Below are 21,898 nucleotides of genomic sequence, written 5' to 3'. Positions count from 1 at the left end.
TTGATTTTATTATGATTTATTGACCTATTAAGGCTCCAATTATTTCACATCAAATATTATACTTTGTAACATTTTTTGAGGAAAACATTGCATATTTAGTGTTTGCCATTAATAACTAAGTTTTCTATAACAAAAAGGGCATTGAAAAAAATAATTAAAATAGATGAGCGTTGGAATTAAAAATAAAATAAATAATTAAAAATAATGTATGACTTATTTACATGGGGTCCTTTTGGATCCCTGAGAATATTAGTGGGATTTTTTTTCAACTGTCATCCCTCAAAAAAAAAAAAAAAAAAAAAGATTTTATTATGATTTATTGACCTATTAAGGTTCCAATTATTTCACGTCAAATATTGTACTTTGTAACATTTTTTGAGGAAAACATTGCATATTTAGTGTTTGCCATTAATAACTAAGTTTTCTATAAGCAACAGAGCGTTGAAAAAAATCATTAAAATAGGTGAGTGATGGAAGTTAAAAAAAGAAAATAAATTAAAAATAATGTATGACTTATTTCCTTGGGGTCCTTTTGGATCCCTGAGAATATTAGTGGGATTTTTTTTTAAACTGTCATCCCTCAAAAAATAATCAAAATTGATTTTATTATGATTTATTGACCTATTAAGGCTCCAATTATTCACATCAAATATTCTACTTTGTAACATTTTTTGAGGAAAACATTGCATATTTAGTGTTTGCCATTAATAACTAAGTTTTCTATAACAAAAAGGACATTGAAAAAAATCATTAAAATAGACGAGTGTTGGAAGTTTAAAAAAAAAGAAATTAAAAATAATGTATGACTTATTTACATGGGGTCCTTTTGGATTTTTGAGAATATTAGTGGGATTTTTTTTTTTAAACTGCCATCCCTCAAAAAATAATCAACATTGATTTTATTATGATTTATTGACCTATTAAGGCTCCAATTATTTCACATAAAATATTCTACTTTGTAATATTTTTTGAGGAAAACATTGCATATTTAGTGTTTGCCATTAATAACTAAGATTTCTATAAAAACAGGGCATTGAAAAAAATCATTAAAATAGGTGAGTGTTGGAAGTTAAAAAAAAAAAGAAATTAAAAATAATGTATGACTTATTTACATGGGGTCCTTTTGGATCCCTGAGAATATTAGTGGGATTTTTTTTTTAACTGTCATCCCTCAAAAAAATAAAAAAAATAAAATAAAAATGTATTTTATTATGATTTATTGACCTATTAAGGCTCCAATTATTTCACATCAAATATTCTACTTTGTAATATTTTTTGAGGAAAACATTGCACATTTAGTGTTTGCCATTAATAACTAAGTTTTCTATAACAAAAAGGGCATTGAAAAAAAATAATTAAAATAGATGAGCGTTGGAATTAAAAATAAAATAAATAATTAAAAATAATGTATGACTTATTTACATGGGGTCCTTTTGGATCCCTGAGAATATTAGTGGGATTTTTTTTCAACTGTCATCTCTCAAAAAAAATTTTAAAAAAAATTGATTTTATTATGATTTATTGACCTATTAAGGCTCCAATTACTTCACATCAAATATTGTACTTTGTAATATTTTTAAGGAAAACATTGCATATTTAGTGTTTGCCATTAATAACTAAGTTGTCTAAGAAACAGGGCATTGAAAAAAATCATTAAAATAGATGAGTGTTGGAAGTTAAAAAAAAAAAAAATTTAAAATAATGTATGACTTATTTACATGGGGTCCTTTTGGATCCCTGAGAATGTTAGTGGGATTTTTTTTTAAACTGTCATCCCTCAAAAAAATTAAAAAAAATAATCTAAATTGATTTTATTATGATTTATTGACCTATTAAGGCTCCAATTACTTCACATCAAATATTCTACTTAGTAATATTTTTTAAAGAAAACATTGCCATTAATTACGTTTTCTATAACAAAAAGGGCATTAAAAAAATAATTAATATAGATGAGTGTTGGAAGTTAAAAAAAATAATGTATGACTAATTTACATGGGGTTCTTTTGGATCCCTGAGAATATTAGTGAGATTTTTTTTTTTTAACTGTCAAATTTATTGTCTTTTTATTAATTTGATGGGTAGTTTACTGTAAAATCACAAGTCAAGCAGATATTTAAGTATTTATTTTTATTTAGACAAAACATTTTTGGAAAGTATGATAATGTTCTGTAATATTTGTTGCAATAATGTATACTATTAAAGTTTAAAAAGGCATGCAATTTCAAGCAGCACATATATGTTTTCTGTCAAAATGAAGAAAATCCATTACATTTAGTGAGAAAATATGAAGTACTTTGTTGACACATGTCATTTCCAGGTGTTTGCGGGCCAGATAAAATGATCGGGCCTTGAGTTTGACACCAGTGTCCTAAGCGCTTGCATAAGAGAATGATGGGCTCATAGCTTGTTTGGTGGGGCCACTTTTGCTTGAGACACTCATAGAAGATTTTGAAACAGCCTTCAAGCGCTCTGTGGACCATCATTTCCACATTTTAACTGCCCGTTACGTTAATTTCTCTGCTCTGTTTCACCTGGACTCTTGACTTTCCTCCTCGCGACATCGCTTTTCAAAACAGTGGCTGATTTTGCCTGCCATATCTGCAACGCTAAAAAAGATAAACGTAGGAAACTTTTTTTTAAATAAACACGACATGCTTGTAATGCTTTCTTTCAGTTGACCTTGTACCAGTCAATCTGTACCGTCATTAAACCCTACCTGATCCTAGGCAAACTTCTTCAATCAATCCATCTATTATAATTAGTCAGAAAAGGTTGGAAAGGAAGCTAACACTACTAGCTGTGTTCACTTACCAGAGACAAAATGTTCACAGCACAGTCTGGAGTGTTCTGTACGGCAGAAATCCACTTGTTACGGCGGTCAACATTATGCACCAAGTAGCGGAAAAAAACACTATTCGATCTGTTTCTTCTTCGGTAGTTGCTTCAGGTCTTTCCGGTCGATATGGCGCCTCTATAGTGGTGCAACGCTGCAACTGCAGTTAAAGTACGTTCCCACCCACTTCTCCAAAGTGGGCTGGCTCAGGGTGGAGGACGGAGTAAAACAACTTGCACTGAGCCTAGTCTATAAAATCCGCTACACCTCCCTGATACCGAAGTACATGTCAAACTACTTCCTTAAAGGCCTACTGAAAGCCACTACTACCGACCACGCAGTCTGATAGTTTATACATCAATAATGAAATCTTAACATTGCAACACATGCCAATACGGCCGGTTTTAATTTTAATTTTAAATTTCCCGCGAAATTTCCTGCTGAAAACGTCTCGGTATGATGACGTTTGCGCGGACATTTTGGGACACCATTGTGGCCAGCTATTAAGTCGTCTGTTTTCATCGCAAAATTCTACAGTATTCTGGACATCTGTGTTGGTGAATCTTTTGCAATTTGTTTAATGAACAATGAAGACAGCAAAGAAGAAAGCTGTAGGTGGGAAACGGTGTATTAGCAGCCGGCTGCAGCAACACAAGCACGTAGCCGGTGTTTCATTGTTTACATTCCCGAAATATGACAGTCAAGCTTTACCATTGGCCTGTGGAGAACTGGGACAACATAGACTCTTACCAGGAGGACTTTGAGTTGGATACGCATTGGCCTGTGGAGAACTGGGACAACAGAGACTCTTACCAGGAGGATTTTGAGTTGGATACGCGCTACCGTGAGTACCCAGCTGCGGCTTCCAAACATTTGATCGCTTGCCCGTACGTGCGTGCCGCTATGTGCATGTCACGTACGTAACTTTGGGGAAATATATGTGGTGTATGAACTTTGCGGAGGTGAACGGTACTTTGGACTGTGGGATTGAGTGTGTTGTGCGGGTGTTTGATTTGTATTGGTGGGTTGACCTACTCAGTGGCCTAGTGGTTAGAGTGTCCGCCCTGAGATCGGTAGGTTGTGAGTTCAAACCCCGGCCGAGTCATACCAAAGACTATAAAAATGGGACCCATTACCTCCCTGCTTGGCACTCAGCATCAAGGGTTGGAGTTGGGGGTTAAATCACCAAAATGATTCCCGGGCGCGGCACCGCTGCTGCCCACTGCTCCCCTCACCTCCCAGGGGGTGAACAAGGGGATGGGTCAAATGCAGAGGACAAATTTCACCACACCTAGTGTGTGTGACAATCATTGGTACTTTAACTTAACTTTAACTTGTATGGACGGGTGGGGGGAGGTGTTTGTTATGCGGATTAATTTGTGGCATATTAAATATAAGCCTGGTTGTGTTGTGGCTAATAGAGTATATATGTCAGGTGTTTATTTACTGTTTTAGTCATTCCCAGCTGAATATCAGGTCCCACCCGCCTCTCACAGCATCTTCCCTATCTGAATCGCTTCCACTGCCCTCTAATCCTTCACTCTCACTTTCCTCATCCACGAATCTTTCATCCTCACTCAAATTAATGGGGTAATCGTCGCTTTCTCGGTCCGAATCGCTCTCGCTGCTGATGGCCATGATTGTAAACAATGTGCAGATGTGAGGAGCTCCACAACCTGTGACGTCACGCTACTGGGAAAAGCCAAGCAAGATTTTTTTTTATCAGCGACCAAAAGTTGCGAACTTTATCGTCGATGTTCTCTACTAAATCCTTTCAGCAAAAATATGGCAATATCGCGAAATGATCAAGTATGACACATAGAATGGACCTGCTATCCCCGTTTAAATAAGAAAATCTCATTTCAGTAGGCCTTTAACGTAAATGACCACCATAACTACAACACCAGAGGGAGTTCCACAAACCACGTTAAACCCAGATTCCGATCTAACAAAGGTCTAAACTCATTCTCCTTCTATGCCACATCAATATGGAATTCACTCCCAACAGGTGTAAAAGAAAGTGCATCTCTATCCTCCTTCAAAACCGCACTAAATCAACACCTCCAGTCAACTTCAACCCTTGACTAACACCCTCCCCCCTCCACATCCCACCTCCCCGGATTGTAAATAACCTAATGTAAATAAACAAATGTATATACTTGTTCTTATGCTCTCTGAACTCACTATGTTCACTGCTCGCTGTACATATCCTACCAAGTCAGACCTACACTGTTTTAATGCCCATTTCTCTGATGATGCAATTGTTGATGACTGAAGTGCTGATATCAACCAAACCCTCCTCATCCCACCCCCCGGATTGTAAATAATGTAAATAATTCAATGTATATCCTCTGATGATTAACATTTCCCGCTAAACTTCCGGTTGAAAAACGTCTATGTATGATGACATATGCGCGTGACGTCAACAGTTACACGGAAGTATTCGGAACCCATTGAATCCAATACAAAAAACTCTGTTTTCATCTCAAAATTCCACAGTATTCTGGACATCTGTGTTGGTGAATCTTTTGCAATTTGTTTAATGAACAATGAAGACTGCAAAGAAGAAAGTTGTAGGTGGGATCGGTGTATTAGCGGCTGGCTGTAGCAACACAACCAGGAGGACTTTGACTTGGATAGCAGATGCGTTAGCCGGCGCTAGCCGCTGACCGCACGGATGATCGGGTGAAGTCCTTCGTCCTTCCGTCGATCGCTGGAACGCAGGTGAGCACGGGTGTTGATGAGCAGATGAGGGCTGGCTAGCGTAGGTGGAGAGCTAATGTTTTTAGCATAGCTCTGTCGAGGTCCGGTTTGCTAAGTTAGCTTCAATGGCATCGTTAGCAACAGCATTGTTAACCTTCGCCAGGCTGGAAAGCATTAACCGTGTATTTACAGGTCCATGGTTTAATAGTATTGTTGATTTTTTGTCTATCCTTCCAGTCAGGGGTTTATTTCTTTTGTTTCTATATGCAGTTAAGCACGATGCTATCACGTTAACTCCGTAGCTAAAGTGCTTCGTTGATGTATTGTCGTGGAGATAAAAGTCACTGTGAATGTCCATTTCGCGTTCTCGACTATCATTTTCAAGAGTATATAGTATCCGAGGTGGTTTGAAATACAAATCCGTGATCCACAATAGAAAAAGCAGAGAGTGTGGAATCCAATGAGCCAGCTTGTACCTAAGTTACGGTCAGAGCGAAAAAAGATATGTCCTGCACTGCACTCTAGTCCGTCACTCTAACGTTCCTCATCCACGAATCTTTCATCCTCGCTCAAATTAATGGGTAATCGTCGCTTTCTCGGTCCGAATCGCTGTCGCTGCATTGAAAACAATGGGGAAATGTGAGCAACCCTTCAACCTGTGACGTCACGTTACTTCCGGTACAGGCAAGGCTTTTTTTATCAGCGACCAAAAGTTGCAACTTTATCGTCAATGTTCTCTACTAAATCCTTTCAGCAAAAATATGGCAATATCGCGAAATGATCAAGTATGACACATAGAATGGATCTGCTATCCCCGTTTGAATAACAAAAATTAATTTCAGTAGGCCTTTAAACAAGTTGAAAAACTTATTCGGGTGTTACCATTTAGTGGTCAATTGTACGGAATATGTACTGTACTGTGCAATCTACTAATAAAAGTTTCAATCAATCAAAAAAACCAGCTGGAGCTTTACGCTGCGTTGATTGATATCAATCGCCCTGGCTGGGGGCGGCACAAAATTAGCTGCCACGCAATTTTGAACGCAGGAAAAACCCTGACAAAGCAAATGAGTGCCATATACAATGCTATAAATCTCACCAATGATCAATTAAATCTATTTTAGGAATGTGCAGAGGACCGAAACACGTAAAAAAGGACCCCAGGCTGCACTTTGGACGCCCCACAGGTGTGAAGCGTTGGTAAAAATGCAGACGCCGCACCGTGGATGCTTTGGGACTCTTCCATCTTACTAAATAGCACCTGGAGATTTGTGTGGATGGCAGGTATCACACCTGGGAATAGCACATTTTAATTACTTTATCCATTTTTTTTTTTTTTTTTACAGAGGGGACTCAGACGTCATCCAATATTAGCAGTTAAAAGTGGAACAAGTCATTAGTTTCTCTCATTAGGGATGTAATTACCTGTGGGAGTGAGCGCTCATGATCTACCGCATGTCATTCATCATCGCTTCAAACTGTGAGAGGCGTGGAGGAAGTGAATAGAACACCGCCTATGGATTTATGTGGAAACATTCACATGTTCCCGGTGGGAACTTTAAAGGGGTCACATTATGTCAAACCCACTTATCTTGCCTGGTTGGCTGGCACTTGCTTTTGTGTGCCGTATTTTATGGACCATAGAGCGCACTGCCGATGAATGGTCTATTTTTTATCTTTTTTCATGTATAAGACGCATTAAAGGAGTCATATTATTATGATTTTTTCCTAAATGTAAAATCAATCAATCAATCAATCAATGTTTATTTATATAGCCCTAAATCACAAGTGTCTCAAAGGGCTGTACAAGCCACAACGACATCCTCGGTGTCGAGTGGGTCTGACATAATATTGTGAAAGTCCAACACATCAGCAAAAGACTTCCTTGTGGTCTACATAACATCTAATGGTGGTTCTTTGGTCAAAATGTTGCATAGATGATGTTTTACAGATCATCTTCAAGCCGCTTACTGACAGTCGCTTCAGGATGCGCCGTTTTGGAGTTTTTCCTTGCCCGGATGTGGGTTCAGATCAGGGGATGTGGTTGTGGTTTGTGAAGCCCTTGGAGGCACTTGGTGAAGGGCTATACCCAGGGCCGGCCCGTGGCATAGGCGGTATAGGCAAATGCTAAGGGCGCCGTCCATCAAGGGGCACCACACCAGTGCCACAAATGTTGGAGGAAAAAAAAAAAAAAAAAAAAAAAAAGTTGGTACTATTATTTCTAAATACATAAAATAATCCCACGTTAATTAAAATGCAAAGTAAAGCCTATTTAATAGAAATATTATTTGTTACAACATTACGCCACGGTGCGCCCCCTCCCTTCCCGTATCATGACTCTTTTTGGACGTCACCACATCAAAAAATCAACACAAGAGGTCAAAACGGCCAAAACTGTCAGGTGCCCAGGGAAGAAAAAAGAGAAAAGAAGAGGAGGAGAAACGAAGAAAAAGACAGAGGTAGCAGGTAGGTAACGTTAGCCTACATGAAATTATTTGTCTGTTACAGAATGTGATAGTAACCTGGCTTTTTAGCATTAAGCTAATGTTACATGATTCGGCAATTGCTAATCAATAAATAGCTAGTTCTGTTTTAACGTCGGGTTAATATTGTGGAGGGGGCTAAATTGTTATGGAAAATAATAATGTAACGTTAGGTAATTACAGTACTCCCTGGTGTACAGTCATTTGTAAGTCATTCTAGTTAATGCAATATTAAAAAGCACAAATAGAGAACTCTGTAGGATCCTCTTTTTTGGTAATATAGTTGTTAAAGTCATACTGGTTTGATATCTTGTTTTGTGCAGTGCCTTATTTATATTGTATTTTTAATTTATTTTATGCAACTTGTTGACACGTTTTATTTTGTGTTTATGTATGTAAAAAATATTGTATTTCATATATTCATTTTTTATTTTTTGTATTCATTTATTTATCCATATTTTTTTAAATCTTGTTAACTATTCTGATTGTTAATTTGCTTTCTTTAAGTAAAAAAAAAGGTCAAAGACAAAGCTATTCGGTTTCTTGTGAGTATATACACTTCACTGCCGATGTGGGGGGGCGCCACCTAAAATCTTGCCTAGGGCGCCAGATTGGTTAGGGCCGGGCCTGGCTATACCAATAAACTGGAATTGATTGAAGTCAAATGACAATATGTAATAATATGTTAGCAATGTAGCATTAGTGTTAGCTAGCTGGATTGTAATAATATGTTAGCAATGTAGCATTAGTGTTAGCTAGCTGGATTTACGAATCACTCTATTTAACCACTCTATAACAACCCTCTACATCAACGGAGAGGAGGTGGAGAGAGTCAGCTCCTTCAAGTTCCTCGGTACCCTCATATCTGCTGACCTCTCCTGGACCCGGACCCAAAATACAACTGCGGTCGTCCGGAAGGCCCAGCGGAGACTCCACTTCCTGAGGGTGCTGAGGAAGAACAGACTGGAGAGGCAGCTGATGGTGACCTTCTATCGCTCGGCTGTCGAGAGCCTGCTGACGTACTGCATAACAGTGTGGTACGCCAGCTGCACTGAAGCAGACAAACAGGCGATTCAGAGGGTCATAAAGTCTGCACAAAAAATCATCGGCTTCCCCCTACCCCTCCCTGAAGGATTTACACAACTCCCGCTGCCTCAACAGAGCAAAAAGCATCCCCAAGGACAGTACACACCCTGGCTTCCACCTGTTCCACCTGCTACCATCGGGCAGGCGCTACAGGTGCATCAGAGCCAGAACAAACAGACTCAGAGACAGCTTCTTTCCCAGAGCTGTCACCATCTTGAACTCTAACTTATAATAATAATTCACCCCTATACAATATCCTACCCTAATACCCTACTGTGCAATATTACCCTTCGAGTGCAATACGTCCGGCACTGATTGTTATTTATTACTCCGGTACTCTTGTTTTGTTCTGTATATTGTACAGTTTTTTGTATTTCTATAGTGTTGTGTATATTGTACAGGATTGCTTATTATTTGTATTGGATAGTAGTCTGTTTATTTCAATTGTTAGGTTTTTTTTTAGTGGTGCTCACTATAGTTGTGTTGAAAATGCTTTGTAAGACATTGCATACATGTCATCATACGACTTATAGACAATAGCTGCTAAGTCCCGCCCACATTTTGCTTGACGGGGCCATAGTTTTCAACCAATCTTGCTCAAATTTGACACACACATGCTTGACAGTCCCCTAAAGGTGTGTACTAACTTTCATAGTGATTGGTCAAAACACCCTAAAGTTACAGGGGTTGATTTGTAGAGCTGTGTGAGAAATTTCAAGTCAATCAAGTCTTATGTGGTTTAATAACAGCTGTTTCAGTATGAGTTATTTTGAAAATTCTTCATAAGACATGCTAGCATTCATATTATAAAAATGATTAACAACTTAAGGACAATTAGCTGCTAAGTCCCGCCCACATTTTGCCTGACAACGGCCATGTTTTTCTACCTATCTTGCTCAAATTTGACACACACATGCTTGTCAGTCCCCTAAAGGTGTGTACTAACTTTCATAGTGATTGGTCAAAACACACTAAAGTTACAGAGGGTGTTTTGTAGGGCTGTGTGAGAAATTTCAAGTCAATCAAGTCTTATGTGGTTTAATAACAGCTGTATCAGTATGAGTTGCAATGGAAATGCTTCATAAGTCATGCTAGCATTCATATTATAAAAATGATTAACAACTTAAGGACAATTAGCTGCTAAGTCCCGCCCACATTTTGATTGATGGCGGCCATGGTTTTCGGCCAATCTTGCTCAAATTTGACACACACATGCTTGTCAGCCCCCTAAAGGTGTGTACCAACTTTCATAGTGATTGGTCAAAACACCCTGAAGTTACCGGGGTTGATTTGTAGAGCTGTGTGAGAAATTTCAAGGCAATCAATTCTTATGTGGTTTAATAACAGCTGTATCAGTATGAGTTGCAATGAAAATGCTTCGTAAGTCATGCTAGCATGATTAACAACTTATGGACAATTAGCTGCTAAGTCCCGCCCACATTTTGCCTGACAACGGCCATGTTTTTCTACCTATCTTGCTCAAATTTGACACACACATGCTTGTCAGTCCCCTAAAGGTGTGTACTAACTTTCATAGTGATTGGTCAAAACACCCTGAAGTTACAGGGGTTGATTTGTAGAGCTGTGTGAGAAATTCCAAGTCAATCAATGCCATAGTTTTCGGCCAATCTTGCTCAAATTTGACACACACATGCCTGTCAGTCCCCTAAAGGTGTGTACTAACTTTCATAGTGATTGGTCAAAACACTCTGACGTCACAGGGGGTGTTTTGTAGAGCTGTGTGAGAAATTTCAAGTCAACCAAGTCTTATGGGGTTAAGTACTAGTATCACTAATAAGAGTAGGAGCAGGGTGCATGTTTTCACACACTTTCACCAAAACAAACACGTCCAGTCATGGACTCCATCCAACAAACGATCCCGATCAAACACGAGCGCCGAACGCAGAACGCCGCGGCGTTACCACGGCGGTATGCAAATGAGACGGCGAGTGTCAAGGAGACGCGCGAAGACGACAGGACTTTGAAGAAGCGGGACGCGGTGGTCGGCCTGCTGGGCGACACTTGACACAGGCGGGAGGAGCGCCCAAGAAAGTCTGAAGGTGTCAACTTCTGGCGGCGAGACACGGCCATGTGACGGCGGAGGATGGGAGGAACTGAGTAGCGCACACACACACACACACACACACACACACACACACACACACACACACACACACACACACACACACACACACACACATATACACACACACACGTAAAGACATTAAAAAGCATACTCACTGTGAGTTTGAATCCCAGCAGCTCAAAGATGCCCACAGGCGAGGATGAAGAAGGCTTAGATGATGATGAGCAACAGGCTCCTCGCTCGCTCTCTCTCTCTCTCTCCTTTCCGGAGCGCTGACATCACAAGTGGGATGTGCCGTTGAACCGCAGGCTTTGGGCGAGAAACCCATGGCAACCGCCTTCTGGAAAGCGCTACCCCGCTTCCGCTTGCACCTTTTCAAAGAGGATTAATCACGCTCTTTTAAGACCGGCGCGGCACAAAGCGCTGATGTTTCTTAACTTGTCTAGAGCGCCTTAGGGAGCCGCCTAAACGGGAAGTCAACACCCGCGACGAGCCGGCCAGCGAGACACAAACACGAGTCTTCTGTACGACATGACTTAAAACTAGTTGTTGACAAAATGTTATTTTGGGCCGCTCGACTAGTTTGCTGCCTAAATGGGCTGCGGAAGAAACCAAGAAGAGGTCCGGCCCGCGTGAGGCCAATTATAAATTACAAAATAAATTTTAAAAAGTATCTATGTCGAGTGTGCAATACAACGGTGCTGCTTTTGTTTTGAAAATCGTTACTTGTATTACTTCCGTGTGGACGTATGCGCGTGCATGATTGTGAGTGAATGTGAACAGCTGCAATCACAAATAACAAAATAAAGTTGAAAAAACATCTATGTCGTGCGCGCAATACAACTGTGCTGCTTTTATTTTGAAAAGTATTATTTATGGGCGTGTGTAACCTGCGAGTGAAGGTGCACATGCAGCGACAAGTGATGCACGGTTTACACCCGAGACGCTAAAAAGAGAAAAGTTGATGAAGAATGGCGTGTTTTCAACAAGACATGGACTGCCAAGCAACGTTCCCCCTAAGGTGCGCGCCTGCGCAATTGCGCACTGCTCAAGCGTCCGCTGCGCGCAGCAAAAATATGCCGCGCACCAAATCAAATCCCATCTGAATTCTAAACAAAATAAACACATTTATTCTGTGTAATTTTGCAATGCAACTTTGAGTGACAGTGACAACAAGCGGCCCTAACGGTGTTCGTCAACACCGTTCAATTGAACACCGTTCAATTATTGTAACGTCTATCGAGATGCTTCGAGGCCAGGAATTATATCGATCACTTTATTGAGCAAAACTGTTTACCGTAATTTCCGGACTATAAGCCGCACCTGACTATAAGCCGCACCAGCTAAATTTAGGGGAAAATACAGATTGCTCCATATATAAGCCGCACCCGACTATAAGCCGCAGGGTTTTGATGTGTAATTACCGTAGTATATAGGGGTTCCTGCAACCACGGAGGGGATTGTCGGGACAGAGATGACTGTTTGGGAACGCAAAGCGTCCTATTTATTAACAATAAATCTTTCAATCATTCAATCAAACTTTCACATCTTTGACATGGCGAACAGCATTCATGCAGAGTACAAATAATACAACGGTGCAAAGTAATACAAAGTGCTCGCCTGTACGTTATCAAAATAACCAGCCTACCGGTATATGAAAAGTCAGTCTTTAATCATTGTGTCATCGTCTTCCTCCTGCGTACTAAAACCACCGAAATCCTCTTCGTCGGTGTCGGAGAAGAACAGGCCGTAAATAAGCCGCACCCTTGTATAAGCCGCAGGGACCAGAACGAGGGGAAAAAGTAGCGGCTTATAGTCCGGAAATTACGGTATATTCGGACATAACCACACCAAAAACATGAGTAAAACAATTCTATCTCGAACAACTAGTCATTTTCTGCCGTACAAACCAGGCCAAAACCAACTTGTCATCTGTCACCAACACGCATAGCACTAAACCACTGGTGCGTTTATGGCCACACAAAAAGTCGGACAACTCAAACACCACACAAAGTTACACTATGACTCCTCAGTCATACGTGTGCTTATTTTACTGTCATTTATTATTAATGTTAATTTATTTATATTAGTCATGGAATGCTGTTACACACACTATGTTGAAGTATTACTATTATTATTAATTATTATTATTATTATTTATCTTACGGTATATATCAAAAATAATATTGAGCAAAATTAAATTGAAATATTGTCGATGTGGCCCTCCAGCAGTGCTCGGGTTGCTCATGCGGCCCCCGGTAAAAATTAATTGCCCACCCCTGGTCTAGATTCATGCCTATGTTTCACGATTGAAATACAAAAAACTGATTGTGTTGTCCTAACATTCCTTCCACAACAACCTAACATTAAGGAGGGGAACAGGAGGACACAAACGTTAGCAAACACGAACATGGCTATGTGAGCTACATGCTAAAATGCAAGGTTAGTGTGAAGAATGCATATATATATATTTAAGAGTTATTTCTTTCTATTCATAGTCATATTTGAAACAGCTAGTGTTTTTCCATTTGTACTCTTTCTATTTTTTATCCTATGTCCGCAAGTAAACTATGTGTGTGACCTTGAAGGTTTGCACTGTAGGAGATGGAATACTCCCTTTTGTCTTATCTTTAGTGGAACAATGAGGCCGTGTTCCTTTCCGGACAGGTGGGGGCTTTCTGTCTGTGTAAGACAGGGGTGTCCAAACTTTTTCCACTGAGGGCCGCACACGGAAAAATTAAAACATGTGGGGGCCATTTTGATATTTTTCATTTTCAAACCATAACAAAATATATGCATTTTTAATTAATTTTACCTTTAGGGGTCCCGGGGACCATAAAGGGTCCCAGTCATTAAAATGTTAAAAATAAGTCAGATTATAATTTTTTTTTAATTATTTAACGCTTACAGTAAATCTCTATATCAACTTCAAGTTGATATAAAGTAATACAAATTAAAAAAAATGTTTTATGGCTTTTCTGTCAAAAACAACTTAGTTTTTTTTATAGTAAAACTGAAATATGCAGTATTTAGTAATTAGAGCCCTAAAAGATCAATAATGCAGGACACCATGGATTTTAATTATTTCATATTTTTGAGTAATCAGAGTGAAAAGATAAATAAAAAATCACTAAATATATTTGGGATCCAAAAGGTGCCCCACTCATAAAGTGATACATTTTTATAAAGTTTTTCTTTTACTTTCAACACTGAAGTTACGAGATCAACTTCAGATATATCTGTCGATTTTATGCTGGAACTATTATTTTGTGTGTTTTATGCGCTTTTGTCAAAGAAAACGTTGATGTTTTTATATGGCTACTACACAATATTTGCAATATTTACCACATAAAACATTTTAAAGTGGAATATTTGAAGTAATTGGAGCACTGAAAAGAATTCATTATAACATGGATTTTTTGTCATTATTTTTTTTTTTTGAGCAATGGCAAAAAAAGAAAAATGAAGAAAGACAAAAGAAAAAAACAACAGCCTGCATGGCAGCTTTTGTGTCAACATTGCAACTTTTTCTCGTTAGATTTCACCTCATTACACTTTTTTTAATGTTCTTTTTTATTTTTACAATAGTATTTCCAGAATGTGTGGCGGGCCGGTAAACAATTAGCTGCGGGCCGCAAATGGCCCCTGGGCCGCACTTTGGACACCCCTGGTGTAAGAAGTGGGCTATTCAGTTTGAGGGTCAGAACAACTTAGGAAGCCGGTATGAATGTATTGGTCTAGGTTGTTCTCCTGAAATTTTCAGTTAAACTTGATGATATTCCTATTCTGTCCTGGTGATCCTTCTTACTCAGCATATATGTCATCCAAAAGAACTTGGGATTGACCAGTAACTTAAATTCCCTTGGAGGAAGAACTGGTCCGACGCAACATTAGCAACACTTGCGTGGCTGTATGAGCTACATGCTAGCATTACATTTTGACATTGTGCTATGTTAGCAGCATGAGCATAGCCACGTGAGCGACATAATACATTTAATTTTGACATCATACTAGGTTAACAAAAGTAACATAGCTAAACAAGCTACATGCTAACATTACATTTTTACATCATGCCAGGTTAGCAACATTAGCAGAGCCTTGTGAGCTACACGCTAAAATGCAATTTTGACATAATGCTCGGTTAGCAACACTAATATAGCTATGTGGGCTACATGCTAACATTACATTTTACCATCATATTAGGTTAGCAACACTAGCATAGCTATGTGGGCTACATGCTAACATTACATTTTAACATCATGCTAGGTTAGCAACACTAGCATAGCTATGTGGGCTACATGCTAACATTACATTTTAACATCATGCTAGGTTAGCAACACTAGCATAGTTATGTGGGCTACATGCTAACATTACATTTTACCATCATATTAGGTTAGCAACACTAGCATAGCTATGTAGGCTACATGACCCACAACAACAGCTCAGTAGCCACATTTGGTAGCGCATGCAGAGCTAAATGAAGCTGCTGACCACTCATTATACTTCAAATACAGCTAGTGCCATCTTGTGGAGTCAATAAAACAACTACTTCAGGAGGTTGCCTACAGCCACAGTTGTGATTTTTTGTGCTAATTTCCTTTTTCTAGTGCACAGGTGCGATGCACTATTTGACCACTTATATGATAAAAGACCACATATACAGGTATACTATACATACCAATAGTGTGTGTGTGTGTCCTTGTATTTCTACCCTTCTTGAGACATGCAGAAGGAAAAGTATCTTCCATATGAGGAGGTGTGAACAAGTGATGACATAAATCATGGTCCCAATAACATTGCATTTAATAGACAATGTCTCATTTGTGGTGACATCTATCAAAATGAGGGTGGTCCCAAAATGAGGGAGTTTTCACATTGACTGTGTGTCACTTTTAAAAGTGCTCCCCCTCTGGCCAACATATGAAATAACAAGTGTGTGTAAAAATGTGAAGTGCCCCCCCTTTGGCCAAAATTAATAAAATGAATATGTATATAGAGACATGCTGTAATAACTTGAAGTAAATAATGAAGATTAAAAAACAATTACAAACAAAATATTCAAAAATAATTAAAAGCAGTCTTTTTTTCACAATATGTTCACTTTTTTCTTATAAAATTAGGAACAATTTCTGATATTCTTTCTGTTTCTGTAATATTGCAATATTTTCTTGTGAAATTATTACTTTTTTTAATGTAAAATTGTAACTTTTTACTGCAAAATGGTGACACTTGTCATATAAAATTGACTCGTATCACAATTTTGTTGTTGTTCTTGTAAAATTGCGAAATTTTTTGAGTGAAATGATGACTTTTGTCATAATTTTGCCGAGTAAAATTCTGATTATTTTGATACAATTGCCAAAATGTTAAAGTTTTCTTATAAAATTGTGACTTTTGTCGAGTAAAATTACGACTTTTTATAAAATTGCCAAAATGTTAAGCTTTTCTTATAGAATTGCGACTGTTATTTAGTAAAATTCCAACTTTTATCATAATATCGCAAAAATGTTCAGTTTTTCTTGTAAAATTTTGACTTGCGTTGACTAAAATGCCGACTTTTATTATATTACTGCCAAATTCTAAGTTATTCTTGGGAAGTTGTGACCTTTTTCTTGGGAAATTTCAACTCATTTTTCACATCAAGCTTTTTCATATTTGCATAGTATGTATATATTATTAATGTTGTAAATACACTTCTTTATATATCTCGAAAGGCTGGTCCTAAAGAGGGAGGCATTTTTCTCAGGTCTCAGGAAGGTAACAAATACAAGAATGTGTGTGTGTGTGTGTTCTTGTATTTCTACCCTTCTTGAGACTTGAAGAGGGAAAAGTATCTTCCATATGAGGAGGTGTGAACATGTTAGGACATAAATCATGGTCCCAATAACATTGCATCTAATAGAGAGCCAAATACTAGAATCTGTGAACATTGCTCCAAAGTCAGGATTTTTTTGTTGTTGACTTAATGTGCCTATAAAAGTAAACATTGACATGTGCAAAGGCAGCAATATATGATAAAACAAGACGGCAGCTAATGAAAGGACTTCCGTATTCATCCCCGGAAAAACCCCGCCAGGTGAACAGCTGATTTTACCACTTCTGGTGCTGACGTAAGACAACCTATGTGACCATAAGATGAACACATACACTACACTACTAAGACTATAGCGGCCATTAACAGTTAGCTTCTACAGGGTTGCCCAAAGTGCGGCACTATATTGCCAATTTTGTTGTTGTTTTTGTAAAATAGTGAAATTTGTTGAGTAAAACGATGACTTTTGTCATCTTTTTGCCAAGTAAAATTCCGATTATTATTATAATATTGGCCAAATTTGACAGTTTTCTCGTAAAATTGTGACTTTTGTCGAGAAAAATTACAACTCTTACTATAAAGTTGCCAAAATTTTAGGTTTTTCTTGTAAAATTGCGACTGTTATTGAGTAAAACTCCAACTTTTATCATAATATTGCACAAATGTTCCGTTTTTCTTGTAACATTTTGACTGGCGTTGAGTAAAATGACGACTTTTATTATAACACTGCCAACATTCTAACTTTTTCTTGTGAAATTCCAATTCATTTTTCACAACAAGCTTTTTTTATATGTGCATAGTATGTATATATTATTAATGTTGTAAATACACATCTTTATACATCTAGAAAGGCTGGTCCTAAAGAGGTAGGCATTTTTCTCAGGTCTCAAGAAGGTGAGAAATACAAGTGTGTGTGTGTGGTGTGACAAGTGTGGTCAATGTCAAAAGTAACGATGTTAAATCGCGTTAAAGGCGGCGATGTCAAGTTGGTTTTGTTGGAGCAGTGAATATCCAAAGCAGAGCCGGAGGACAACAACCACGACTATGAAAACATTGTTACATGAAAACATTGTTTGATTTGCAGCAAAGAAAAACACAAATGCAAATATTGAACTTTACATTTCATACAAATGAGATATTAGTGTCAGACGGAGTTGTTGTGTGCTTGATCCACTTCTAAACCTAGGATTGCTCACCTGCATAATAAAATCATTGTGGGACTCTCAGTCCACATGTAAACTTCAACATCCATTTTCTCAGGGTAGAGTGGAAGGTGTTTTTCCCTAAATCACAAAAAACTTACATTAATTATATTTATTGAATAATATTTGACCCCTATTTCAGAAAGACAATATTAGCCATTGTAGTATCAAAAGGAATATTTTAGTCATCTCTTGTCTTAACCACAAGTATCAAAGAAGAGAAGAATAAGTGATTATTACATTTGAACAGAAGTGTAGATAGAACATGTTAAAACAGAAAATAAGCAGATATTAACAGTAAATGAACAAGTGGATTAATAATCAATTTTTACAGTTTGTCCTTTATAATGTGTACAAAATAATAGGTGTATAAATGACACAATATGTTACTGCATACGTCAGCAGACTAATTAGGAGTCTTTGTTTGTTTACTTACTACTAAAAGACAAGTTGTCTAGTATGTTCACTATTTTATTTAAGGACTAAATTACAATAATGAACATATGTTTCATGTACCCTAAGATTTTTTGTTTAAATAAAGCCAATAATGCCATTTTTTTGTGGTCCCCTTTATTTAGAAAAGTATCAAAGTATCAAAATACATTTTGGCACCGGTACCAAAATATTGGTATCGAGACAACCCTAATCTGCACAATATTTGATATATTTCAATATTTAGGATTGGTACCTAACAGAACTAAACCTACGATTGCTCACCTGCATAATAAAATCATTGTGGGACTCTCAGTCCACATGTAAACTTCAACATCCCTTTTCTCAAGGTGTTTTCCCTAAATCACAAAAAACTTACATTCATGATTTTTATTGAATAATATTTGCCCCTCTATTTCAGAAAGACAATATTAGCCATTGTAGTATCAAAATGAATATTTTAGTCATCTCTTGTCTTAACCACAAGTATCAAAGAAGAGAACAATAAGTGATTATTACATTTGAACAGAAGTGTAGATAGAACATTTTGAAACAGAAAATAAGCAGATATTAACAGTAAATGAATAAGTAGATTAATTAATTAATTTTCTACCACGTTTCCTTAATTATTTTTGACAAAATAATAGGTGTATAAATGACACAATATGTTACTGCATACGTCAGCAGACTAATTAGGAGCCTTTGTTTGTTTACTTACTACTAAAAGACAAGATGTCTAGTATGTTCACTATCTTATTTATAGCTGTGGTTGGTAGAGCGGCCGTGCCAGCAACTTGAGGATTCCAGGTTCGATCCCTGCCTCTGCCGACCTAGTCACTGCCGTTGTGTCCTTGGGCAAGACACTTTACCCACCTGCTCCCAGTGCCACCCACACTGCTTTAAAAATGTAACTTAGATATTGCTTTGAGTCACTAGAGAAAATCGCTATATAAATATAATTCAATTCAATTATTTAAGGACTAAATTGCAATAATAAACATATGTTTATTATTGTTTATTCAAGTCGGCAAAAGTCCCCAAAATGTAATAAGTCCCCGCTTTCTGGATCCTCCAGACTAATTAGGAGTCTTTGTTTGTTTACTTACTACTAAAAGACAAGTTGTCTAGTATGTTCACTATTTTATTTATGGACTAAATTGCCATAATAAACATATGTTTCATGTACCCTAAGATTTTTTCGTTAAAATAAAGCCAAAAATGACATTTATTGTGGTCCCCTTAAGAAAAGTACATACATTTTGGTACCGGTACCAAAATATTGGTATTGGGACAACCCTAGTGCTCATAAGTCTTTGTTTATGTCATACCAAAGACTATAAAAATGGGACCCATTGCCTCCCTGCTTGGCACTCAGCATCAAGGGTTGGAATTGGGGGTTAAATCACCAAAAATGATTCCCGGGCGCGGCACCGCTGCTGCTCACTGCTCCCCTCACCTCCCAGGGGGTGAACAAGGGGATGGGTCAAATGCAGAGGACACATTTTCACCACACCTAGTGTGTGTGTGACAATCATTGGTAACCCCCCCCCCCTAGAGGGGGGGGGTTACCCACATATGCGGTCCTCTCCAAGGTTTCTCATAGTCATTCACCGACGTCCCACTGGGGTGAGTTTTTCCTTGCCCGTATGTGGGCTCTGTACCGAGGATGTCGTTGTGGCTTGTACAGCCCTTTGAGACACTTGTGATTTAGGGCTATATAAATAAACATTGATTGATTGATTGATTGATTGATTGATACTTTAACTTTAACATATAGATAGAACCTTTATTTAACCAGATGAGAAAACCCATTGAGATCAAGATCTCTTTCACAAGGGTGACCTGGCCAAGAGGTCAACAGCACATGTCACAGAGCAGTTTCAAAAATAATACATTAAGACATACATTTTAAAATACATAAGAGAACTGTAAAACAACAGAGATTTACATCTTTAAAAACACAGACACTGTGCAAACGTCTCTCGCTGTTTGTCCCTCAGGACAGAACGGAAGGCTCCAAATGGAAGTAGTTCTGTAAGTTTCAGTTTTGTCTGCAATTCATTCCATGCCATAGGGGCAGCAATGCCAAAAGCTCTTTTGCCAAATTACAAATAACATATAACTGCTACAACATCCTCAGAAACAACATCCTTTTGCCTAACAGGGGACTTGAAGATGGCTACAATCTGGGGGGGAGGAGGGGGAGTGTTCTCTCCATCAGTTGTACCCCCACTTCCTGGAAGACTAATGGTCCACAGGAAGTCCTCCCACCACAAGCCTTCTAACGGCATTACCACCAGGGAGCGACTTTGCACGCGTTCATTCTGCACAAAAAGGGCAAAAAGGTCCTTGAGTTGTTCAAAGATCTCCCGATGAGCAGATGTTACCAAGCGTTTGTTGGCCTGTTTGCAAAAAAAAGCGCGAAGAGCACCGACGAGGACGCGGCGTGGGCGGCATTTTCTTGCCCGTAAAATAAATAGGCGGACATTTCTGAGCATCTGCTGCTGTCTGTGTTGCAGCGGCGCTACTTTGTTACACAAAGGACTTGAACTATTCCGTGCAGTGCGTTCATGCCCGTCTAGTGTAGGAGGACGATGTGAGATCATCATTTACCACGATCCACCTGCTGCACAATAGGAAACGTGTTCCTCTGCCGAGAACAACCAATCAGCAGCGAGCTAATAGTTTGTCACCTGAGGCTCCGATTCCACTTCATTGAATTATATTTATATTAGTTACACGTCTATCACGGCTCTTTAACGAGGCGCAGCTTCCTCTCCTCACAGTAAACCATCTATTCCAGGCTCATCACAGTCTTCTTCATTAGTTTTTTATTGTTTACCAGGAAGTAGGCTTGTCTCGATACACTTACGTACCGGTACTAAGGGTGTAACGGTACACAAATATTTCGGTTTGGTACGTACCTCGGTTTAGACGTCACGGTTCGGTTCATTTTCTGTACAGTAACAAAAAAACTAAATATACATTTTATGGTTATTTATTTACCAACATTTGTAAACAATGGCTTTATCCTTTTAACATAACAATAACATACATATACACACAGGGTCGATTGCCAGGGTTTATGCAGTCAACATATATAAAATAAAAACTAAATAAGATAAGGCTCAGAATTGGTTTCTTAACAAAACCTTTCTACATATAAAGTGCAACATTTCCACATATAAAGTGCAACATTAAACTGCTTCAAGTTGTTGCTCGGATTAAATAAAATGACACAACTTTTCTTCTACATACAAA

General features: G+C 38.3%; 1 protein-coding gene across 2 annotated transcripts in view; it reads right to left on the bottom strand.

Annotated features, from left to right (window-relative positions):
• The window catches only part of kcng1 (potassium voltage-gated channel, subfamily G, member 1), a 70,174-nt gene that overhangs the window by 29,819 nt on the left and 18,457 nt on the right, over positions 1-21,898 (bottom strand). Inside the window, exon 1 of one of the 2 annotated variants that reach the window (XM_062051890.1) lies at positions 11,347-11,428. The exons of the other annotated variant lie outside the window; for it this stretch is intronic. The gene's annotated coding sequence lies outside the window, so the exon portion shown is untranslated. Of the gene's footprint in view, positions 1-11,346; positions 11,429-21,898 lie in introns of those variants that run through there. 2 annotated transcript variants of the gene reach the window in all.

This window comes from Entelurus aequoreus, linkage group LG07 (assembly GCF_033978785.1).
Source record: "Entelurus aequoreus isolate RoL-2023_Sb linkage group LG07, RoL_Eaeq_v1.1, whole genome shotgun sequence".
Taxonomy (NCBI): Eukaryota; Metazoa; Chordata; class Actinopteri; order Syngnathiformes; family Syngnathidae; genus Entelurus; species Entelurus aequoreus.
The sequence above is the reverse complement of the archived record's forward strand: the minus strand, read 5'-3'. Positions and strand labels throughout refer to the sequence as shown.